The following is a 24,026-nucleotide window of genomic DNA, read 5'->3' on the forward strand; positions in this document are numbered from 1 at the left end:
ATTCCAGGGACATGGAATAATGAGTAGAGTAGCTGCCCTAGAGAAACAAAGTACCTAATGGAAGGCAGGGATACCTGTAAATCGGACTACTACTCTAGACATATGAGCAAGTTGATATGGTAAGGCACAAATGGAAATATCAAGCACTTATCTACTAGATTTGAAGGAGGATGAATTTTGAGTTGAGACTAATTTTTTCAAAATGGTAATCAATGTAAAGTATATTCCAAGGCAATTTATTAATATAGGGAATTATAAAATTTAAAAACTAAGCAAGACCTTGGAGATAATCTATCTCAAGTATCTCATTTACCCATAGGAAGAAAGAGGCTCAGGTGAAACACTTTCTTTACACAAGTTAGTGATGGGGTCAAGACAAAAATCTCTTAATTTCTAGTCCAGTGCTGAGGGTATTTTATTAATTCTATCCCATCATAGTACCAACATTCATGACATTAGATCATTTTCTTTATATGCTTTCAAGACTCTGAAAGACATTTTTTTTATTTCTTAGCTAAAAATCTAAAAATTCCCACATTCTTTGAGCTACATTTCCAATCAACCAGGCCCAGGAAGCCCTGGTTTGAGGCACTTGAGGCTATCATTACTCTCTTCCTTGATCCCAAATTCAAATTAACAACATGCCTTAGGTGTTGAATAGTTCCTTGTCAGAGGCCCAAATTTTCCTTTGGGTTTGGGGGTTGTGGTAGATTTAGGACTCTATCTGTCTGTACGCATAATTAAATATTAAATAAATGTCAACACTGGCATTTTCCAGTTCCCAGAATGAAAAGGAAATTGTCAGTAATAATTATTGATATTATATCACTTAAATTATACTTCAGGCACTAAAAAATGAAACAGAATGATCCATTTGATATGTATTTACATATTTTAATATAAAAATTGTGAGACACCTGATTGGCTCAGTCAGAAGAGCATGTGATTCTTGATCTCAGGGTTGTAAGTTCAAGCTCCACATTGGATGCAGAGATTACTTAAAAATAAAAACATTAAAAAATCTTTTAAAAAATTGTAAGCATATAGCATGGGTGCTTTTAAAAATTTCTTTACCTGTGAATGATCAAAAGATTTAAGCATGATTTTTTATATGTCAGTAGAGGGGCAGTACTCTAAATAGCATAAAGACCCTGCCACCCTATTTTGTTGTTAAAACTGCTGTGGTAGGCAAAATACTAGTAGCCCTCCAAAGATGCCCACACCATAATCCTCTGGAACCTGTGAAAATATGTATTTACCATATATGGCAAAAGAAATTGTTCAAATGTAATGAAGTTTGAGGACCTTGAGCTGGAGAGATTGTCCTGGATTATCCAAGAGGGCCCAATCTCCTCACACGGGTCTTTAAGAGCAAAGAACCTTTCCAGGCTGTAATTAGAGTATGGCTAAGGAAAAGAAGTTAGTGAGCTGCAATGTTGTTCTTTGAAGATGGAGAAAGGCACCACTATCCAGGGAATGAAGGCAGCCTCCAGAAGGTAAAAAAAGCAAGGAAGTGGATTCTAACCCACAGCCTCCCAAAGGAGCCAGCCCTGCAGCACCTTCCTCCTTTTAGCCCAGCGTGTCCTGTGTCAGACTTCTAACCTAGAAAACTATAAAATAATAAATCTGTACTGTTTAAGCCACCAAATTTCTAGTAATTTGTTATAACAGCAATAGAAAGCTATGTTATACAATTGCGTTTTTAATACAATATTACAATATACATTAGAGTACTCAGAAGAAAGATGACAAGACATATTTGCAATAGAAAAAAATGCTATTACCAAGTCAAACAATAATTGTTTGCTTTTTTCAGGTGGGGGTTGAGGAGAGTTTAAATGTTGCATGGACCTTAGTCCAAAACCTCCCTAATTTAAGGAGGGATTGGCAGTGCTGATAAAATATCCATGAAGAGAGAAATGAATTGAAAGAAGTGAAAAGAAGGGGGAACTGGTTGACCAACTGCCAAACATAGACCATCACTGCCCTGGTACTAAAAACCAGTACCCCCTTAGATCCACACAAGCCATCGCCTCAAAGTTCTAAAACTTTGGATATCTTTCTTTAAATTTTCTAAGTTCTCTTTCAGTATCAGGGAGTAGCTCAGCCAGGTAGTACCGTCAAAGCAGGATGCCAGAGCTGAATAGGATGGGGATCTGTGGAGGCCCTGACTCTGCTTCTGTTTTTTGGGACTCTGACCCCCCTCTATGGCATGGAGTTAACCAGAGTCACAGAAAAGCTTTGGGGTGATATCATGTCCCCATGGAGTGCCCAGTTCCAGGATCCTTCTCACTGACTGTTATAGGACACAATTAGGGGTATCTCACTCAGGTATCACTATGGATGAATCTGGGGATGTGGGCCACCTGTCCATACCAACCCTTGGAGCAAAGCAATACGTACTGCCCATAGCTTGTTTTGCTGGTTGGTGTTCCAACAACACTGCCTCGGTCCATAACACCCAAGGGTGATGGGGGTGATAGCAGGCACTATTTACCGTGTACCCACACATATCTGCCATGGTGGCAGGATATAAACTTCACCTCTCCTTGGCCTGACCACAGTTAGCTGTGTCCCTCTCCAATGAAGACTTTTTGAGCTATTGCTTGCTAACACCAGTAAGGTGCTTCCATTAGTGTTCTTTTTTCCCCTTCCCTCATGGTGACATCATGATTTCCCCTACAAGTCCTAAATCATTCCAGATGAGGGATGAACATTCCTTACATCCAGGACTGCTCTTCTCAGCACCTCAGCTCTCCTCCCATGGAAGGCACTGTGGGGACACAGGAGTGCCCAGAAGTCAGGGGTGAGGTCACTCTCAAGAGATCACTTTCTAGGAATGCAGTGATAGCACCCTAAAGCGTTCAAGTTAAGACATAGTTGAAAGATGTATTGTTTTATGTTCATTTTAAAGCTTTTGAAAGATAAATTTAGTATTTCCAGAGAATGAATTAGGTAGGCTTCACATCTTCCTGCACACTCTTGGTATGTCTTGCATTTGTAGTCATTTTCAAGGAAGCAAAGTAACAATCTTTGAAAGAGTCATGGGACACTAGTATTCACAGGTGGCATAAATGAATGATGCTGCATCGTGAATAATGACATAATGGTATTGGGAAACTGCGGAAGCATGATCTATATTATTTTAATACAAACAAAACCATGACATCATGAGTAACAACAGTTTTGCTACCTTCTTTTCCTTGTAAAATACGAAATTAGCTAGGAACATTGCACCTGAAAAGATGGTTCATAAAAAATATTTGCCTAGTATATTTGTTTGCTAGGGCTGCCATAACAAAATACATAGACTGGTGGCTTGAACAACAGAAATTTATTTTCTCACAGTTCTAGAAACCATAAGTCCAAGACCAAGGTCCCAGCAGGGTTGATTTCTGCTGAGGCCTCTTTCCCTGTCTTGCAGATGGCCATATTCTCAATGTGTCTCCACGTGGCCTTTTCTGGGTGAGCATGCACTCCTACTGCCTCTTTCTCTTCCCATAGAACACCAGTCAAATTGGAATAAGGCCCCACCATTATGATTTCATTTAACCTTAATTACCTCTTTAAAAGCCCTATCTCCAAATAGGGGTTAGAGGTTCAACATAAGAATGTGGGGGAACACGATTCAGTCCATAACACCAGGGCTTTACACACCCTAGTGACAATCTTGCTAAAAGCACTCCTTTTATATCAAATCAAAATATCTTACCACCACCTAATAATTGTAACTTAGCAGCCAAAGATATATTTCCAGAGTATTTCTGGGAATTAAAAAAAAATACATATTTTCTAAGTTAAAAGGGCATCGGAACAAGAAGCCATACCGTGGTTTTGAAAGCTAAAAACAGTCTCCACCAGAAAGTCAGCCACTAGCGACACAAAACGTGAGCACAAGCACAAACATGCTGAAATAATACTTCAGGATCAAACGTGCCACGCAATGCTCATGACTGGAGTTAAACTTTAAAAACAAAAACACAGTTACAGAAAAAAGGAGCAGAATCAAAATGAAATCTTTGTGAATTTTGTTTAAAATTCTTTGAACATATATTTTCTGTATCCCTGTACCATTTTTTTTAACCAAGTAGCAAATGGATATATCTTTCTGCAGGGCCAAAAAAAAAAAAATAAAGCAAAATTAGGGGCGCTTGGGTAACGCAGTCCTTAAGCGTCTGCCTTTGGCTCAGGGCGTGATCCTGGCGTTCCGGGATTGAGTCCCACATCGGGCTCCTCCGCTGGGAGACTGCTTCTTCCTCTCCCACTCCCCTGCTGTGTTCCCTCTCTCGTTGGCTGTCTATCACATAAATAAAAATAAAATCTTAAAAAAAAAAACAAAAAATAAAACAAAATTAAAGTTCTCAAAAGTACCATGCTCTCCTTTAAATTTGTGGTAGGAATATCATTAGCTAATTTGCCTTTTTGGTGTACTAATAAATCCTGATAGAATTCATATAAGTTGAAATTTGCCAAGTAGTTCAAGACCAAGAAGATTTTGACTGGTTGAAAGATTGAATGATAGCAGTATTGTCTGAGAAAGGCATATATTTAGGACTGACCCTTAGATCTCTGATCTTACTATCAGATCTCTCATCTGTCAGACTATCTACTTACTAAATGAATACCTTTATTTCCAATAAAAGGTTATATTGCAAGGCCTTTATTGAAAGTATTGAGAATAATACCAGATCATAAAAGGTTAAAAAAAAAAACTTTTTAACGAAGACATCAAAGCCTCATGGACATTTGATCCAAAAAGAAATGAAGAACTTTAATCTGAATACTGAATTTCATGTTTGTCACGATTCTAAGAAGAAACATAAGTACTTGATGGATTAGAAAAAAATAAAATATGCTTTTTATCAGAATAATTTTCTAGTCATTTACCTGAAGCAATCATTTATAAGGAAACACATTGAATAGATCAGTAGGATAGTAAATCTTTAGAACATAAAAGATAGTTTCCTCTACATTCTCAAATGAAAAAGTCAAAGTTCAAATTTAAAATGTTATTTACCGTCTAGTCCTATTTAATGATGACTACTCAAGACATCTGCTGAGAACTGGTTCTGTAAAGCATAAAAGAGCATCTATGTTCAGGCTCTCTTTCCACAGACACTTGCCTTCCCCTGCTCTCCATTCCAAAAAAAAACAAAACAACAACAACAACAAAAATCAAATTTTAAAAGAGCACCTTATCTCTATTTGACATTGATATTAGGATAGTCCAGAGAAATGAAACAAATATACCTGTACAGAGAAGGATTTATTATAAGGAATTGGCCCCCATAATAGGGAGGCTGACAAGTCCCAAGATCTGCAGTCCACAAGCTGGAGACCCAGGAGAACCAATGGTGTAGTTTTAGTTCAAGTCCAAAGGTCTGGGAACCCGGAGAGCCAATGGTGTAAGTTCTAGTCTAAAAGTCAGCAGGTTGCAGACCCAAGGAAGTTTAAGTTTGCAAGCATAATATCCCAGCTCATTTTCAGGCAGGAGCCGCTCTCCCTCCTTCGAAGAAGGGTGAGCCTTTTTGGTCAGTCTGGCCTTCAACTGACAGGATGAGATTCTCCCACATGAGGGAGGGCAACGGGCATTACTCCGCCCACCAGTTTAAATGTTAATCTTCTCCAGAAACACCCTCGCAGACACACCCGGAATAGTGTTTGACCAAAAGTCTGATCACCCTGCGGCCCAGTCAAGTCGAGCCACAAAAATAATTATCATATCTTTTCAAATAAATATATATGACTTTTTAATTTTTATGCATAAATTAATGCTTCCCTTGTGGGAAGTTATGAACAAGATTTTTCAGGTGTTAGAAAGGCAGAGAAAATGATTAAATTTGGAATTCTGAGAGTACAGAAACACATGTTTCTAAGAAAACAAGTCAGAAGAACGGAAGTAGAATCTTTAAATCTTATGTCAGACACCAAATTTCTTTTTATAGTACAGTTCTTGATGAAAGAGGGCCTATCTTGAAGAAACAAACAACTCTCTTTGTCCAGAAGGAAGCAAGGCCAGGAGGAGCTAAGAAGTCTACGACCTCTCAAACACAGAACAGTAATGAGCACTGGGTGATATATGGAAGTGTTGAACCACTATAACGTACACCTGAAACAAATATAACACTGTATGATAACTAAATGGAATTCAAATAAAAACTTTTAAAAAATAGAACAGTAAATAACCTAGTTAGAGCACAAAATCTCTTTTGGAACAATATTATCAAAGGCATAATAGAAGAACTAGTCCTTTGATACAAGCCCCATTATCAGTTTAAAAATCATGAAATTATAATATAAAATAATATTTAAATGAAATGTTATATCTTAAAATTTTCACTGTATTTTAGCAGACCTCACCTCATATCTTGTTGCAACTCTACATAATTTCTGTATATCTTATTAAGTTTAATATACATGCCTATTGACAAAGGAAGAGCAAGGGGGGGGACAGTCCTTAAATACCAAAATGCTCTTGATTCACATTTTTGCTAAGCACCTACCTCAAACAGTTCTTGTTTAGGTAAATTTGTGCTGTTGTTTCCAGATTGTTCTAACTTAAAAACAAAGCTGGAAATTCGTTGTGTGTACTCATGTCCCTGTCCATACATGTGCATGTGTGTACATGTGTACGAAAACTCATATATTTAAATGACAGCACATTAACCAAATTTTAAAAACATAATGTGAGCCAAATAAAGGAAATTTATGGTCCAAATTTGACCCCAGACAGTCACTTTCCCCACTTTGGATTATCATTTCTCTCTCCAATTCTGTGCATATTTTAACTGCCTGGCAACTCTCTCTTCTACAAAAAAACTTTAGGGTTCAGATCACAGTCTTCCTACATGTCCCAAGCACTGCCATCCATCTTGGTGGCTTCCACAAGAATTTCTCACGCTTCACATTAATCCCATCAGCTTTTAACATCCTCAGTTCCAATGACATCCACTTCATTGCAACAGCCACATACTGGACCTCCTTCTTGGTCCAGGTTTACTTACGAGGCCCTGGTCCACCCCAAACCTCCCAAGCTCAAATATTAAGCTCTCTGACCACAACCGTCTTTCTTCCAAGATCTCTCACACCATTAACTTCCACAGCATCTGTTCTTTTGACTTATTGAGACTGCTGGTCCTCCATCCCTTCAATGGAGGCCTCTTATCTTCAGTCTTTACTTCTTTCTCTATTATCCCTGGACGTCACACTTTATCTTATCAATAACTCTCTTGCCATCATCTGTAATGCTTGCTTTCTGTTTTCCTTCCAGCAATCTTTCCAAGCTAAATGCCAATATACGATTGAGCCAACTTCTCATCTTCTCTGTGCCTGCACACACACCGGTAGAATTTCAAGCAAAATGATAGAAACAGGCACACTGGTCTCACGACACACGGGAGGCCCGCAAGTGGACAAAGTGCTACTTGCTGCCGAGCGTCTTCATGTTTCCTTCTTTAGCTTTCTCATTCCCTCTGCAAAGTACATATTTCAAATCACTCTGTTATCCTCAAATGCCACCAAATCCCTCATCATTCAGTAGATGGCCTTCCTTCCTCCTCTACAGAGAACGACAGAAGCCAGCAGATGGAAACTACCTCAATTTTCTGCATCTGTGCCTACTCTTCTTCCTGCTCCTTCTCATAAAGAGGTACTAACTTCCTAGGACTAATGCCTCCCTCCCACAGTGCTCTGGATCCATCCACAGCTGCCTCTTTGGGGGCCTCGTTCTGTTTATCCCCTCTCTCTTTTTCCTATGATATTTTTTCTCTTGTTCTGTCATTCATCCAAAGAAAATTTAAACATGCTCATATTTCTGCTATCTTACATGAAACTCCATCATTTCTTGATGTAGGCATTGCCACACTTTCCTGATAATCTTAGCTACTTTTTCTCAGATGGGATAGGCGGGGGATGGACCTGTTCTGTTCATTGATTAAATGTCAATCGACAGTCTTGGACCTTGCCCTCTTTTGGTCTATAAACTATCTCCCTAAACAATCCTATTTACTCTTACCACAATTACCACCAGTAGTTCAGTGTCCCACCAAAGTTTCAGAAAAGTTATGCAATTGCAACGACATTTATCCATTTCAATGTCTCAATCTCTGCTTGTACAACAATAAACCAATAACTGCTCCCACAAATGAGTTCCTCATTCTGTGTTTCCTATCCTCATGCAAAGCAGAAAGATCCTGCTAACAAAAGCTGTCCTGTGTTTCCCACCCCAGGAAAAAGCTATAAAATTCCCACTAGCTAATCAAGCCAAAAACCTGTATGTTGTTTATAACTCTTCTTCTTCCTATCTGGTTGATTCCACCTCCTCAAAATTTTGCAAAGCTGACACTTCCATTGGTCTTTGCTGCCAAATCCAGAATGCCATGATCCCCTTGTGTGATCCATCAAACAGCTGCCTACATAATCTCCGCATTCTGTCTGCCACCACTCCCTACCAGCCAGGTCTTTCTCAGACTGCAGCCTGAGTGACCTTTCAAAAGCACAGGTCTAATTACGTCACTTTCTTGTTTAATGTCTCAACAGCTAATCATTTTTCCCTGGATGAAAGTCTAACACAATAGAAAAGCTTAGAAGAAGAACTGAAGAATGTACCAGGTGAATGCTTTCCCTGTTGCAACCTTCCAAGTGATTTTAGGAGATATTTAACAATATAAAGCTCCAAATCCTATAACCTGTCTCCAAATAATAATAATGCTTAACTTTACATCGCACTTCTATTTATAAAACACTTCCATATATAATATTTCATTTGTTAATTTCAAAAGTGCTTGAGATAAGGATCATCGTCTCCATTTTATGAATAAGGAAATGGAGAACCCAGGTCTTACTCAAGGTCAATTATCTGTAAGTGACATGTTTGATACTCAAAACTCAAATAAAACTAAATTACTTTATAGAAGAGACTGATTTAAAGCATCTTTTTGGAGTTTCAGTAAACAAACTGTTTAGAATAAGATGGAAGCCAGAATCATCTTAGGTCAAACTGAGATGGATGGCAGATAGATAGATAGACACAGAAATAGACAAAGTTTATAAAGAGATCCCAGTGTAGAATTAAAATAAATGTTTAAAAACAGAAATCTGATCTACAAAACTTTGAAAGAATTATAAACCCCAGCCAAGTGGGGTTTATCCCTTGGATGAAAGGATGATTCAACACATACATGCAAATCAATCAATGTCCTACACCACATTAACATCATGAGTTACAGAGCCTATACCAGGTGGAGTTGTCACACAAAGGAAATTTTATTTGCTGCAAATCACAGGGAATAATTTCCAAAGCCTTGACTCCCTGAGTCCGGGTAAGTGGGTTCCTTTTATTTAGGGTTAGGATGAATATTCAGAAAGGGGAGTTTCTTCCTCAAATGTAAAAGCAGACATAAGGTTGCACAAAATACTAAAACATGCTCATACAGGCATCCTATGTTACGTTAATGAAGTTTGTGCTCCTCCTTGGGCAGACATTTTAACATTATAATGAGGCAGAGGTAACTGTGGGACAAGGGGAAAGAACTGTGGACCTGCCCTGAGAGGCAGCCAGTATAAACTGGATGGGGTCTGGGGCTTCTTATCTCAAGTAAGGAATGCAGGGCCTTGCTAACTTTTTTTTTGAAAGAGCACTGTGAGTTTTACCACTAATTTAATGCTAGGCTATTTCCTGGGCTGGTGGAGAGTGTTAGTTTTTGCATTCCCTTTGTTCCCTTAAAATCCTTAACTATTGAAGTTTTTGTATTTCTTTGTAATTCTGACACCTCCTGGGAAGTTCTGCAAGAAGTGCTCTAGGGCAAGTAGAGCCAGTAAGGAATAGAACACTGAAAACAGCTGGGGGCCTAAAATGAATTCTTTCTTTTTCTGGGGACCCCTAACTCTTTCTGCTTACAAAAGCATTTGACATCCCTTCATGATAAAAAAAAATTAAAAAAATAAAAAAACCCTCTCAATATAAAAAGGTATAGAAGAAACTTATCTCAACACAATAAAAGCCATATACGAAAAATCTACAGTTAACATCATAGTCAATATGGAAGGAACACTGAAAGCTTTTCCTCTATGATCTGGTACAAGTCAAGGATATTCTATTCAACAAAGTATTGGAAATCCTCCTCAGAGCATTTAGAGAAGAAAAAGAAATAAAAACCATTCAAATCAGAAAGGAAAAAGTAAAATTATTTCTGTTGGTGGATGACATGATTATATATGTACAAAACCCAAAAGACTCAACAACAACTAAAAAAAAAGAAACTGTTCAAACTAAAACTTATTCAGTGAAGTTGCTGGATATAAAATCAACAAACAGAAATCAATGGCCTTTCTATACACTAACGGCAAACTACCAAAAAAGAATTTTTAAAATCCCGTTTATAATAGCAACAAAAAGAACAAAATACTTAGGAAATAACTTAACCAAAGAGGTAAAAGATTCTCACACTGGAAATTATAAAACACCGATGAAGGAAATGAAGGAAGACATAGATAAAGGGAAAGACAGCCCATAATTATGGACTAGAAACATTAATATCACTAAAATGTCCATACTATCCAAAATGATCTACAAATTCAATGCAATCCCTATCAAAATCCCAATAGCAGCCTTTACAGAAGTAGAAAAAACAAGCCTAAAATTAATATGAAAACACAAAAGATTCCTTATAGCCAAAGCAATCTTCAGCAAGAAGAAAAAAGCTGAAGACATCACACTTCCTAGTTTCAAAATATACTACAAAGCTACAGAAATCAAAACGGTAGGATACTGGCATAAAGAAAGACTTATAGACCAACAGAACAAAGTAGAGAGCTCAGAAATAAATCTACACCATTAAGGTCAACTTATCTTTACAAGGATGCCAAGAAAACACAATGGGAAAAGTTAAGTCTCCTCAATAAATGGTTTTGGAAAAACTGAATATCCATACACAGAAAAAAGAAATTGGAATCTTGACTCACACCATATTCAAAAATCAACTTCAGTGAAACTGCATCAAAGTAAAAAACTTCTGCACAGAAAAGAAAACAATCAACAGAGACAAAAGCCAATCTATGGAATGGGAGAAAATATTTGCAAACCACATAGCTAATAAGGGGTAATATCCAAAATATATAAAGAACTCATTCAACTCAATAGCAATATATAGATATATATAACCTGATTTAAAATGGACAAAAGATCTGAATAGACATCTCTCCCAAGGAGAAATGCTAATGGCCAACAGGTATATGATAAGGTATTTAACATCACTAATCATCAGAACAACACAAATCAAAACCACAGTGAGATAACACTTCACATCTCTCACTTCACAGTGAGATAACACATGTTATAATGGCTATTACCAAAAAGACAAAAGATAACAAGTGTTGACCGGGATAGGGGAAAAGGAAGCCTCTGCCTATTGGTGGGAATGTAAATTGGTATAACAATTATAGACAACAGCATGGAAGATTCTCAAAAATTAAAAATAGAACTGATCCAGCAATTCCACTTCTGGGTATATATCTTAAAAACAAAATGAAACCAATATCTCTAAGAGATATCTGGACTCCCATTTGCAGCATTACTCACAATAGCCAAGATACGGAAATAAACTAAATGTTCATTAACAGATAAATGCATTTTAAAATGTGATATACATCTACATGCACATGGTAGAGTATTATTCAGCCACAAAGAAGAAGGAAATCTTGACATTTGTGACAACATGGATGAACCCAGAGTACATTAAGTGAAATAAGTGAGATGCAAAAAGACAGACACTGCATGATCTCCCTTATACATAGAATCTAAAGTAGTCCGACTCATAAAAGCAAAGAGTTGAACAATCATTGCCAGGGGCAGGAGGGAGAAATAGATATTGGTCAAAGGGTGCAAAGTCTCAGCTATCCAGGATGAATAAGTTCCGGAGATGGGGACTATAGTTGATACTGTATTGTATAACTGAAATTTGCTAAGAAAGTCAATTTGAAGTGTTGTCACCACAAAAAGAAGAAAAGAAAAGAAAAGAAACGAGAAGGAAGGAAAAGAAAAGAGAAGGAAGGAAAAGAAAAGAGAAGGAAGGAAAAGAAAAGAGAAGGAAAAGAAAAAAGGAAGGAAGGAAGGAAGGAGAAAGAAAGAAAGAAAGAAAGAAAGAAAGAAAGAAAGAAAGAAAGAGAAAGAAAAAGAGGAATAGAGGGAGGGAGAGAGAGAGAGAAAGAAAGCAAGAAAAAGTTAATTCTGTGTGAGATGAAGAATATGTTAATTAGCTTGATTTTGGTGACCATTTCACAATGTATACATATATCAAAACATCAAGTTGTACATCTTAAATTTATACAATTCTTGTTTGTCAATTATATATCACTAAAACTGGAGGAATAAAACCCAGTTATCTGGTATTTAGAAGAAATATTATCCCCTGGAAGAATAAAGTTATTTTCTAGCTTGATTTTATTTTGTCAAAGACTAAGTCTAATAGTAAATTCGATGTATGCAAAAGATATCAGAAAATATGGAAATTAAACTGGCTGAGTCTCTATGTTATTTTATCTATTTCAACGCTAGCGTTGACTCTCAGAACTAAATTTTGAAAAGGCAGTTCCTGCTATAAAATGACCCAGTTACCACTAAATAAAAGGTGTTGGACTGCCGTGAAGGTTGGCTGAAGGGTAGCTGAAGAGATAAAGGAGGAGATCCGGCATTGTCATCACAAGACAGGAGCACGCACCACAACTCCACATGGGGAACTCTGCCAAGAACAAAATGAATGCCCACCGCCAAGAGCACCTGACAGAGGGAGTCACAGGAGCACATGTGAAATAAAAGACAGAGAACAGAGCCAATTCAGGTCAACCAGGCCTAATGAAAGACCAGATGAGAGAAGAGATAGAAGCCAGCCAAGTGGAAATGCCTGTGTAGATAACAGCAAATGAAAGAACCCACTAAAATTAACTATGTACAAAAGGTTGTCCTCACAGACCAACCCTCCAACTGATTGAAATGCAAATGCTTTACATGAAAGCATTCCTCCTCAAGTAGACAGAAAATCCAAAATGAAACTTTTCATAATATCCCCATTTTTAGAGATAAAAGGAACCCTGAAACTCATTTTGGCTTAAGGAGAAATTGCTTAACACTCTGCTAGTTCCCTGGATTTAGTGAAAACCTTTGAAAAGAAAAAGTCACAATGGTAGTTGCTGGTCTTTTTCCAACAATTAAACAACAACAAACAAATTGAAACAATAATAATAATAATAATAAAGAAAACCTACCTGAGATGAGGAACCACATTATGACCAATCAACCAACCAGAACCAGATCCCTCCATTGAAGCAAGGTGTGGCTAACGGAGCAATTCAAAAACCATCCAATTTTATGCCTAGCTTGAAATAATAAAGTCATGGAGTAAAATAAACTTTTGTAAAACTCTTTATTTTGTAGCTGTTGGTATAAAGATCACTATTATTTTGCTAAACCTTTTATCAAGATAAGACTGGAAAATATATGAAGCATTAATACTATAATAACCAATTTCATCTGCAGCAAAAGTTTAAGAGTAGTAATAGATTAGTAAAAATGAGTTGGCTAGAACATAGTTTAAAAATCACAGCAGACATCAAGAAAGCTTTCTTCCAGGACTAACTAAAGACACATTTAAGTCTATCTCAATGTTCCCAAGAAAACAAGCAGGATACAGTGTCAGACAGGTGGCCTCGGTATGCATCTACTGGTTCTGAATGACCAAGAGACAAACTCTCCAGTTCAACTTTCAAATCCTCTACGGTTATATGAAGGGAAGACTATCGCTTACCTTTCTATTAATTTACTTTCCAAATATTTCACCAAGCAGTTTACTCTAGTCCAAACCTCTAAGTTTGCCATCATATAGCAGAAACTAAAAAACTAGTAAAAGCCAGTTCTGATAAAAGTAGGGAAGAGTCACTCTGGCATATGACTCATAGAACTGTAAACCACCTACAACCTTTTATTGAGAAATTAGGCAAAGTCACCAAAATTTGAAATGTAGCTGCCCTTTAACCCAGCAATTCAACTTTTGAGAATTTATTCTGTGTAATACTCACTGAAAGATATATGCTTGAGTATCGAGCAGCATTATTATCCCTGGCAAAAGAAAAAATCTAAATATTCATTAATAAGAGAGTGAACAAATTATGGTCCATCCACACAATGGAATTAGTACACGTTGACTGGAAAGACTGAAGGAGAGCTATATTCATTGCTAAGAAAAGCTCTCCAGGATGAACTAAATTTAAAAAGTCAGGTTGATCACACTGTGATAGCATCCTTCCTTTCACGATCAATTTTTTTTTTTTTAAGATTTTATTTATTTATTTGACAGAGATAGAGACAGCTAGCGAGAGAGGGAACACAAAGGGGGAGTGGGAGAGGAAGAAGCAGGCTCATAGTAGAGGAGCCTGATGTGGGGGCTCGATCCCAGAACGCCGGGATCACGCCCTGAGCCAAAGGCAGACGCTTAACCGCTGTGCCACCCAGGCGCCCCTCACGATCAATTTCTAAAGCAAATTTTCCTGTTGGCATATAAGGTTGTGTTCATATTTACACGTGTTCAGGTGCACAATGATTTTGTGGCCGCATATACCAAGACAATTTCAAGAAAGGCAAACTTCAGGTTTGGGGCATGAATGGGAATGGGAGGGTAAGTTTTCACTTTCACTTCATTTCACACTTACTAGACCATCTAAAGTTGCTCACTCTGTGCATTTACATTTTCAAAAATGTCTATGGAATTTATCCTAAGGGGTGTGGTTTGGGACCACTTTGAATTTTGTTTTTGGTTTTGTTTGTTTTCCTGACCAAAGTTAGGTTTTTAATGGAACAAGACCTGTCAAGCATGGAAGAAAAGGAAAAGGTTAGCCATGGTAGGGTTTCTTTGTGCAAAATGAAGCGTGGACAAATCCTCATACCTAACCCATATCGCACCCACACTACTGGCTCGTGTGATCACACTCTCTTCCTCGCTCCAGAGTAAGCATGTTCAGCGAGGCACAAGTGTTTAATTAAGCACAGTTTTCAAAAGCTGGATCAGGTCCCCCTAGACATATAAATGCAATATACTTAGCACCATAAAGTTTGCGAATAATACATATCCATAAGGTAAAAGCCCTTTTATAGCAGAGTATTAGGTTAGCTGGAACCCAATTCATGAAAGAAACTCCTGTATATTCTCATTGGTAAGCAGTGATGCATTTCAATTCCATCCTGACACAAAATCTCTCAGGTTCCTTTATGTTCTTTTAAATAAGTATCATAAAACATTAATAGAAGTGCTCTCCTAGGTCTGTATTCAAATGCTCTTGATTTGTAGATTTCATTAACAAAATCAAGAAAATTTTCTTTTGCCAGTGTTACAGAATAGAACAAAGCTGCTAACACTTGCTTTGTGAAAACTTGCATAATGGCATTTAAAAACAACTTTGTTTAGGGGCTTTGTCAAAATCAGAAGTGATTTCTTCTCAGGACTAGGCCTATCTTGATTGTCTTTTTAATAAGCAGTAAGATGGATGTTTCAGCACACCACAAGACAAAAAACAGTCAAAGGAATATTCTATTCTTCCCTTTACTCATTCCCCTGAAGCAATGCTTTCAAAAAAAATCAATTATGATATATTTCACATGGCATTTCAGCCTTTTGCTGAAAAAGGAAAATCCTGAGCCATCCAGGACCTTCTCCAGTCTCAACTCAGAGCTGGCATGGTCCCTTGGTCTTGGAGGCAGACACGGAGGAGACTGCCTGCAAACTGCAATTTCACTTGAATGTGGAACAGGGACTTCAAAGGCAGGATTTATTCTGATCATTTTATTATATACTCTGGAGCAGAATTAGGAATAGGGATGATAACCAATTCTAACTCACTTCCTCACTGGGGCAGGTTCAGGGGAAAAGTGTTCCTTTACCCAGTGGTAATATCGAAAAGCATCCAGCCCTAATTTCTCAAAGAGCATTCTCATAGGAATTTTACAAGCATTACATGTTCTGTTTGTGGTAATATATGTTGTTTTCTGGGGAAAGTACACACAGATAATAGCCCGATTGTAAAACTTGCTTATGAACAATAAATATTTGTTGCCAAGATACTGTTTATTCCCAGTTTGGAGAGTTTGGGAAGATTTTAGGCCAATGAAGGGCAATCTGAGCACAGGCCTCTCCAAATAATGCTAAACAGAACCACTGAAGGGAAATTTTACATTTCTATGAAAACAAAAATTCAGGTTTTCAACCATATATTGACACTCAATTCACCCTCACCAGACAGAAATAGCAGCATGCTAAAATAAATTTGAGCTATAGAAGTTATGTGGAATGCAGGGGGCAGCGGGAACTTTTTATTGTGAAGTCCCAAGGAACTGATGATTGAAAGTGTTATACACTTCAGAGAACTTAGCATTTTAATAACATTTCTAATTAACATATACATCACTTATCAGCATTGCCTACCCACAAAGTATGGACACACAAGGTATCTACACAAAATATTTTATATGTATTTAAAAACACATTCACTGTCTTAACTCTTATACTATGTAAACTTTATACAGTTTGTACTGCTTATTCACAAACATTTTATCTCATGAGATTGCCATCAGAATAAAGTATGTATTACAGCATTTCCATTGTGTAAACAGTGGAGACAGAGCCTGAGAAAATGAGTTTTTAGGATCACACAATAGGTTCAAAACTTGAATTGGATATTTTTGCCTCCAAATCCCATACCTTTCTATTGTTAGCTTATTTACATGCAATTAAACGAGACATTACATTAGAAATACTACGTGAGATTTATGCTTTACATACATTTCGGTTATAGGATACAACTCCTATCTTCAAGTGACATACCTACGTAGCGTAGCCAATCAGTTAACAAATATTTATTGAGCACCTACTACCTGCCAAGCACTATTTCAGTGCCATAACAGTGACTATGAAGAATCCCTCCTCTTACCTGACATTCTAGGAAGAAAGGAGCAAAAAATAAACACAACAGGATAATTTCAGGCACTGACAATTGCTAAGACAAAGATGTGTTAGTGTAATATAATAGAAAGTGGACTGGTACAGGAGGCTGTTTCAGATGGGCGGTCACGGAAGGCCTCTTTGAAGAAATGGCATTTGATTTGATCATCTCCTTGAAGAGAGAGAAGTAGTCATGTTTTAATCTGAAGGAGAGATCAATCCAAGCAGAAAGACAGCAAGTGCAAAGATTCTGATCTGTCTGAATTCATGGGTTAGAAAGAAATCCAGAGAAACTAGTGCCGAGTAAGAAAGGAGAGAGTGTTAACAAAAAACAAAAAAACAAAATGAGGTTGAAGAAATGAAAAGGAGCCGGATCAGGTGGGGGCTAAAACTGTGGCTTCATAAAGCAAAGCTTTATTTCTTATACATGCATATTCCAATAAGAGTTGCCCGGGATAAACGGTTCACTCGATGGAGTTGGAAGAAGCCATCCTCCTTTCATCTCGTGGGAATACCATCTTTAACATAGGGCCTCCAACTCTGCCACAAGATAGGAAGAGAAACTAGAGGATTCCGCATGGGAAATTTTTGGTGGGGGAGGGGAGACAGCCTGGGAGTGACAATCACCTCTACCTACATTCCATTGCCCAAACGCAGCCTGCCTCCACAAGCAAGCGAGTTGGGGAATGTAGTTGAGCTGTATGCCCAAGAAGAAGAGATGAAACCAGGATGCTGGGGAGGGTAGCATTCTTTGACAATGTACACTGTGTACTTGCTTTTAAAAATGAACTTTCATGTACAATGTGAAACCTTCAGAAAGTTTTAAGCAGAAGAGTAACAGGAAGCTATTATAGAAATCAGGGCAAGAAATTAGAGTTGTTTGGACTAGTTATGGCAAGGTAGATAAAGAGAAGTGGTCAGATTTGAAATACAGTTATTTTAGAAGAGGGGGGTAGAACTCGTTGACATGCTACATGCAAGAATAAGAGAAAGAAAAAAGTCAAGAATGACTTCTCGATTTCTTTTTCTTCTCTTCTTCTTTTGATTGAGCAATTGGTATAATTGGTGTATAATGGCAGGGAGAAAATTAGATTTGGGATTGAGATAGAGAGACTAGAGAGTCTGTATTTCTATCAGAAACATTACGTTTGAAATACGTATTAGATCTCCAAACAACGATATCAAATAAGAAGTTGGAAATGTGAATGTGGAGCTTGGGAGAGTAACTCAGTTTGGAGATATAAATTTGAGATCATCAGTGAATAGATGGAATACAAAATTCAGAAATGTCATTTTCTGATATTTGCAAGGAACCAGAGAAATGATATTTAAACACATATATCTTTTTTTAAAGATTTTTATTTATTTGAAAGAGAGAGAGAGTGAGAGAGAAAGCAAGTGAGTGGGGAGAGGGGCAAAGGGAGAGGGAGAGAAAATCTAAAGCAGGCTCTGTGCTGAGCGCAGACCCGAGATAGGGTTCAGTCTCAGGTCCCTGAGATCATGACCTGAGCCGAAATCATGAGTCAGGTGCTTAACCAACTGACCCACCCAGGCGCCCCTATACACATATATCTTTTAGTGAATATTTATAAAAGACACAAAACTTTAGATACAAATTCTTTACTTTTAAGGAAAACCACATTTTGGAAAGTATCAAATTAATAGAATCATACTTTGAATTTACATTAGGATATGGATATAATAATAAAACATAAAAGCTTTTCTATAAATTGTCTTTAAAAGGGATAGATGGCAGTATACAGGTATACGATGTATTTTCTGATTTTAGCTCTTAGAAAAACTAGAAACCGTGGCTAAAAACTTAAAGTTAACATATAGAAAATCAAATTTCTTGATATTTCCCACAAAAATCTAAAAATATTAGGCACCAAGGGTGCCTGGGTGATGCCGTTGGTTGAGCGTCAGACTCTTGGTTTCAGCTCAGGTCATGGTCTCAGAGTCCTGGGTTGGGGCCTCCTATGGGACTCCCAGCTCAGCCTGGAGTCAGCTTGTTAGTCTCTCTCACCTCTCCCTCTGCCCCTCCTGCTTGTGTGCTCTCTCTCTCTCTCTGTCTCAAATAAATAAATAAGTCTTTAAAAAATGATTTAAAAAAATAAATAAAAATATTAGACAACAATAGAACTAGACCTAGTTACAGTCACAAGGATTATTTGATCTTCAAATGGTTTATTCCAATTTGGAAACTTGACTATAAAAGTGTAACACCAAATAAAATGTTTTGGATTTTATTTTTAGTTCAAAACGGCCCACATATATATTTTTAAATTGTTTATTCAATGAATGAATAAAAGTTAAAAAGCTTCAGTATCTTTTTCTTTAAAAAAAAACTGCATTTAAAAATTTTAAGACTTTCTAGCTTGAATTCAACATACCTTATTGCCAGTTTTCACTTGAATTCTTTGAGATTTCACTTTTGTTTCTTTGCTAGGAATTGCTTAATCCTAAAAGTCTTACTGGAAGATAAGGCAAAGGCAGAACCAAGTACACCCACGAAAATGGAGAAAAGAAAAAGAGCGCTTAGGTATATTTTATATATTGTAGATTGTTTTCTATAATGGACTAACGAGTTTATTTTACATCTGTTAACTGCTCAACCAAGCAGCCAGTCGAGCAGCTTGTTTTAATGATTTGTCTTAAAGAGACAAATTTTTTAAAGTAAGTAGCTGGTCAATACAATCACTATTTAGAAAAAGAAAAGAGTATTACCAAAGCTTTAGATTAAAAAAGAAACTGGAAATGGTATAAACATCACCCATATTAAAGACAAGTTATTAAAAAATGTAAAATTCTTCCTATGAAGTTAAATTGTGTTATTAATAACTTCTAATAACCTTCTTCTTGAGCATAAATACATTATCTTTAATTAAAATCCCAGTGAGTGGTCTTTATGGCACTACTGATCTCTTTCCCAGTGACTATTTTAAAGAATCTGTATCTGGAGTGGAAACAAGAGCACTGAATTACACAAATATCAAGATATCTCCAAACTCCCCCTGCACGAGCATATAAACAAAGACTGACTGGAACATCGTAATCAAGAGCAAGTTCATCAATATTAGCCTCTTATTCAAAAAGCTTAAATGTCAATCCCACCCTTTCTTCAACCAAGGAAGAAAATAAATTCATTACAATGTTATATCTAATTCCATCCCTCAAAATTAAACCAAGTCCCCCATCTATGGGAAACAGTTTTAAGGACACAGTCCTCAGCATGGTAATCACAACCCTTCTTGATATAATACCTTAAATCTCTATTTATCCCCCACAGGTTCCCTAGGTGTACTTTGTATGAGTCCTATGGCACAACTGTGTTTCCCCAACCTATGGCTTTAGCTGCCATCTTATTCCATCTCATACACATACCAAGGCCTATTTCTTAGGATACATCTTCCTTATAAACATCAATGACTTTCTGATACATTTTGCTTTGGGCAAGCACACACACACACACACACACACACACACACACACACCACACCATGCCCTTTGAATTTCCACCACACTGCCACACCTCTACAAAGCACTTAGCACATTCTAAATCTGTGGGTATTCTGTGCTCATTCTATCCATTCTGAGAAGGCAAAGGGCTTTTTGAAGTCTGGCACAATGCCTTGCTCAGAGGGTGAAGTAGTAGGTGAAGATCCACCAGAATAGGGGTCAAAAGACTTGAGTTTGAAGCCTACTCACTGGCAACTTAACCTCTTTCTCTTTCTAAACTTCCCTTTATTCACCTGTCGAATGAATGTATAGAAATTACTACATCATATGACTATAAGACTTAGATTGGTCATGTATGAGAAATCGTCCGCCATATAAAGCAGATACAACAAAAAGCATTATGATTTTTCATCATCATTTTTCAGAATGAACCAATTTTATGGTAAATGTTCAAAAGACGTTTTATATTCTTATCACAGAAGATAGGAAGACATGAAATATTATTTTAAAAATAGCAAATTTATACTCATCTCAGGTGCAACTGGAGACCAGGCAAGTCAGATTAAGACCGGAAGATACACAAGTTTGTTGATGGTAATAAATAAACGCTTCTATGACCACTTGCCCATTCTCTCTGGTTGTCAGAATGACATAAAGGGACACCCCAGGGTTGGGAAATGTAAGAAATTATTCTCCTGGTGTGGATGACTGCTTGGATGAATTCGCTCAGGCCCCTAGAAATTAAGATGATGTGCTGTCTTGACCGCTCTGCAGTGCTCTTGCCACCCACAAGAAGGGTCCGTTCCATCCAAAAGGGTTAGAATAGATAGATGGGAAAATGCAGTTTTATTATGAAGGAAGAAATATGGGTCACAGAGAAGATGACACCTAAAAGCCTATTACCAAGAAAAGAAACAAAAGAAAATGTAAATTCAGAAGAAGGTTTATATAGAGCAATAGCCCTATACACCTTGGTATATACCATGTTATAGCATAGGGTAATAACTCTATACACCTTGGTATATACCGTGTTATAGCATAGTGTAATAACTGACATCCACAACGATGATCCTGAATCATCATGAAGTATGCTCTGTTTTCTTTATGTAATTAGGCAGAGATGTTCGTAATACTTTGCAGAAAGATTTCATACAAAACTAGACAAAAATGAAGATATTTCAGTGCTTTCATCATCTGTAAAACTCACTCTTGAGAAAATAATCATTTGCAACAAGAACAGGTAAATGAAATGTTGCATTGATTAAATAAAACATTTTGTGTAATTCAATGTCAATGTATTAGGAAGTTAAAGAAAGGGTTCAAAAAGTGCTGAAGTCGTCAGGGAAGAGTTCAGGAAGTTGGTAGTTATTAGTTGGAAACAAGCAGGAGAGGAGCCAGAATTCCCGAAGAAAGGAACACCAATATTAAAGACGTGAAGGAATGAATACATATGGCATGTTCATGAAACCATACAGAGACTAGTCTGGAGAAAATGAATTTCAGAGCTACCACTGTAGCCAGAAGGTAAAAAGAGATTTAAAAGCCACAGAGAGAAATGTGGTTCTAACACAACATGAAATAGAGTCACTCACTGAGCTGCCGAGCTAGAAGCAATCTGATAAAAAAAAACAGTATTAAAGCAAGCCTGTTTTGTTTGTTTGTTTGCTTGCTTGCTTGCTTGTTTGTCATCATTTGTTACTGAATTAACGGGGCACCTGGGTGGCTCAGTCATTAAGCATCTGCCTTCAGCTCAGGCGTGATCCCAGAGCCCTGGGATCAAGACCCACATCAGGCTCCCTGCTCCGCTGGGAGCCTGCTTCTTCCTCTCCCACTCCCCTGCTTTGTGTTCCCTCTCTAGCTGGCTGTGTCTCTCTCTCTCTGTCAAATAAATAAATAAAATCTTAAAAAAAAAAAGATACTGAATTAATAAGACTGGAAACAAGGAAACTCATCATATGGTTCCTGGTGTCACCCAGCCATCGAGTTTTTGGGACATGACTGGAAAATAATCTTTCCTTCCTTCTTTTAAGGGTGTACCGATACATGAAGTAATCCTGTGAAAAGAGTTTTATCATCTAAACAGCATTAAAACTTATATGAAGAAACAAAAGTTAATTATTAATAAAGCCAAAAGAGTTTGAGTTATTAGTAGCATGAGTAAAATCATTGTTTTTCATGGTATTCAAGGAAAAAACTTGAGTTTTCATGAAATTATTTTTTGGTCGCAATTTTTTCTTTATCACAACACTACTCTGAGACTAAATTTTAGGGCCTTTTGAGTATTACACCATAGTATTGAAACACCAACTTCTAGAATAAAAACAAGCATATCACATTAAACTTTGATGAGTCTCCCAGAAATGACCCTGACATAAAATCATTTTCTAGAGAAAGGGAAATATCCTGCTCTGAGATACATTGACCAAGGAAGTCTTTCTATTAATTTTTTTCTGGAAATCAAGAAAAGAAAATTTAGGGGCGCCTGGGTGGCACAGCGGTTAAGCATCTGCCTTCGGCTCAGGGTGTGATCCGGCGTTATGGGATCGAGCCCCACATCAGGCTCCTCTGCTATGAGCCTACTTCTTCCTCTCCCACTCCCCCTGCTTGTGTTCCCTCTCTCGCTGGCTGTCTCTCTCTCTGTCAAATAAATAAAATCTTTAAAAAAAAAAAAAAGAAAATTTAATAATTAGTTTTGATGTTGTATCCACATAGAAAAACACAAACATACCACAATCCCTTTGTCTGTGGCCAGCAAAACAGCTGGTGAGAATATGACCCATTTAAACAACAGCCCACACCAACATCCCTGCTTAATGATGTGCAGTACTATTTCACAAAGATATTGTAAATTCTTAGAAAAAAAGGAAGGCATTTACTTTATTTTATTTATATTTTTTTGAGAGATTGCATGTGTGAGTGGGTGGGGGAAGGAGGGGCAGAGAGAGAAGGAGAGAGAGAATCTCAAACAGACTCCATACCCAGTGTGTGGAGCCCAACATGGGGCTTCATCTCACCAAGATCATGACCTGAGCTGAAATTAAGAGTTGGGCTCTTAAGCGACTGAGCCACTCAGATACCCTAAGAAGAATTTTTTTTAATTCCAAAAGCCTAAGGCTGCATTGGTAAATTATTTTCCTAATGAAGCTGTTTTTTTTTTAAATTTTTTTTATTATATTATGCTAGTCGCCATACAGTACATCCCTGGTTTCTGATGCAAAGTTCTATGATTCATTAGTTGCGTATAACACCCAGTGCACCATGCAGTACGTGCCCTCCTTACTACCCAGCACCAGTCTATCCCATTCCCCCACCCCCCTCCCCTCTGAAGCCCTCAGTTTGTTTCCCAGAGTCCAGTCTCTCATGCTTCATTCCCCCTTCTGATTACCCCCCCTTTCTTTATCCCTTTCTTCCCCTACCGATCTTCCTAGTTCTTATGTTCCATAGATGAGAGAAATCATATGATAATTTTCTTTCTCTGCTTGACTTATTTCGCTTAACATTATCTCCTCCAGTGCCGTCCATGTTGCAGCAAATGTTGAGAATTTGTTCTTTCTGATAGCTGAGTAATATTCCATTGCATATATG

This window comes from Ailuropoda melanoleuca, chromosome 1 (genome assembly GCF_002007445.2).
Source record: "Ailuropoda melanoleuca isolate Jingjing chromosome 1, ASM200744v2, whole genome shotgun sequence".
NCBI lineage: Eukaryota > Metazoa > Chordata > Mammalia > Carnivora > Ursidae > Ailuropoda > Ailuropoda melanoleuca.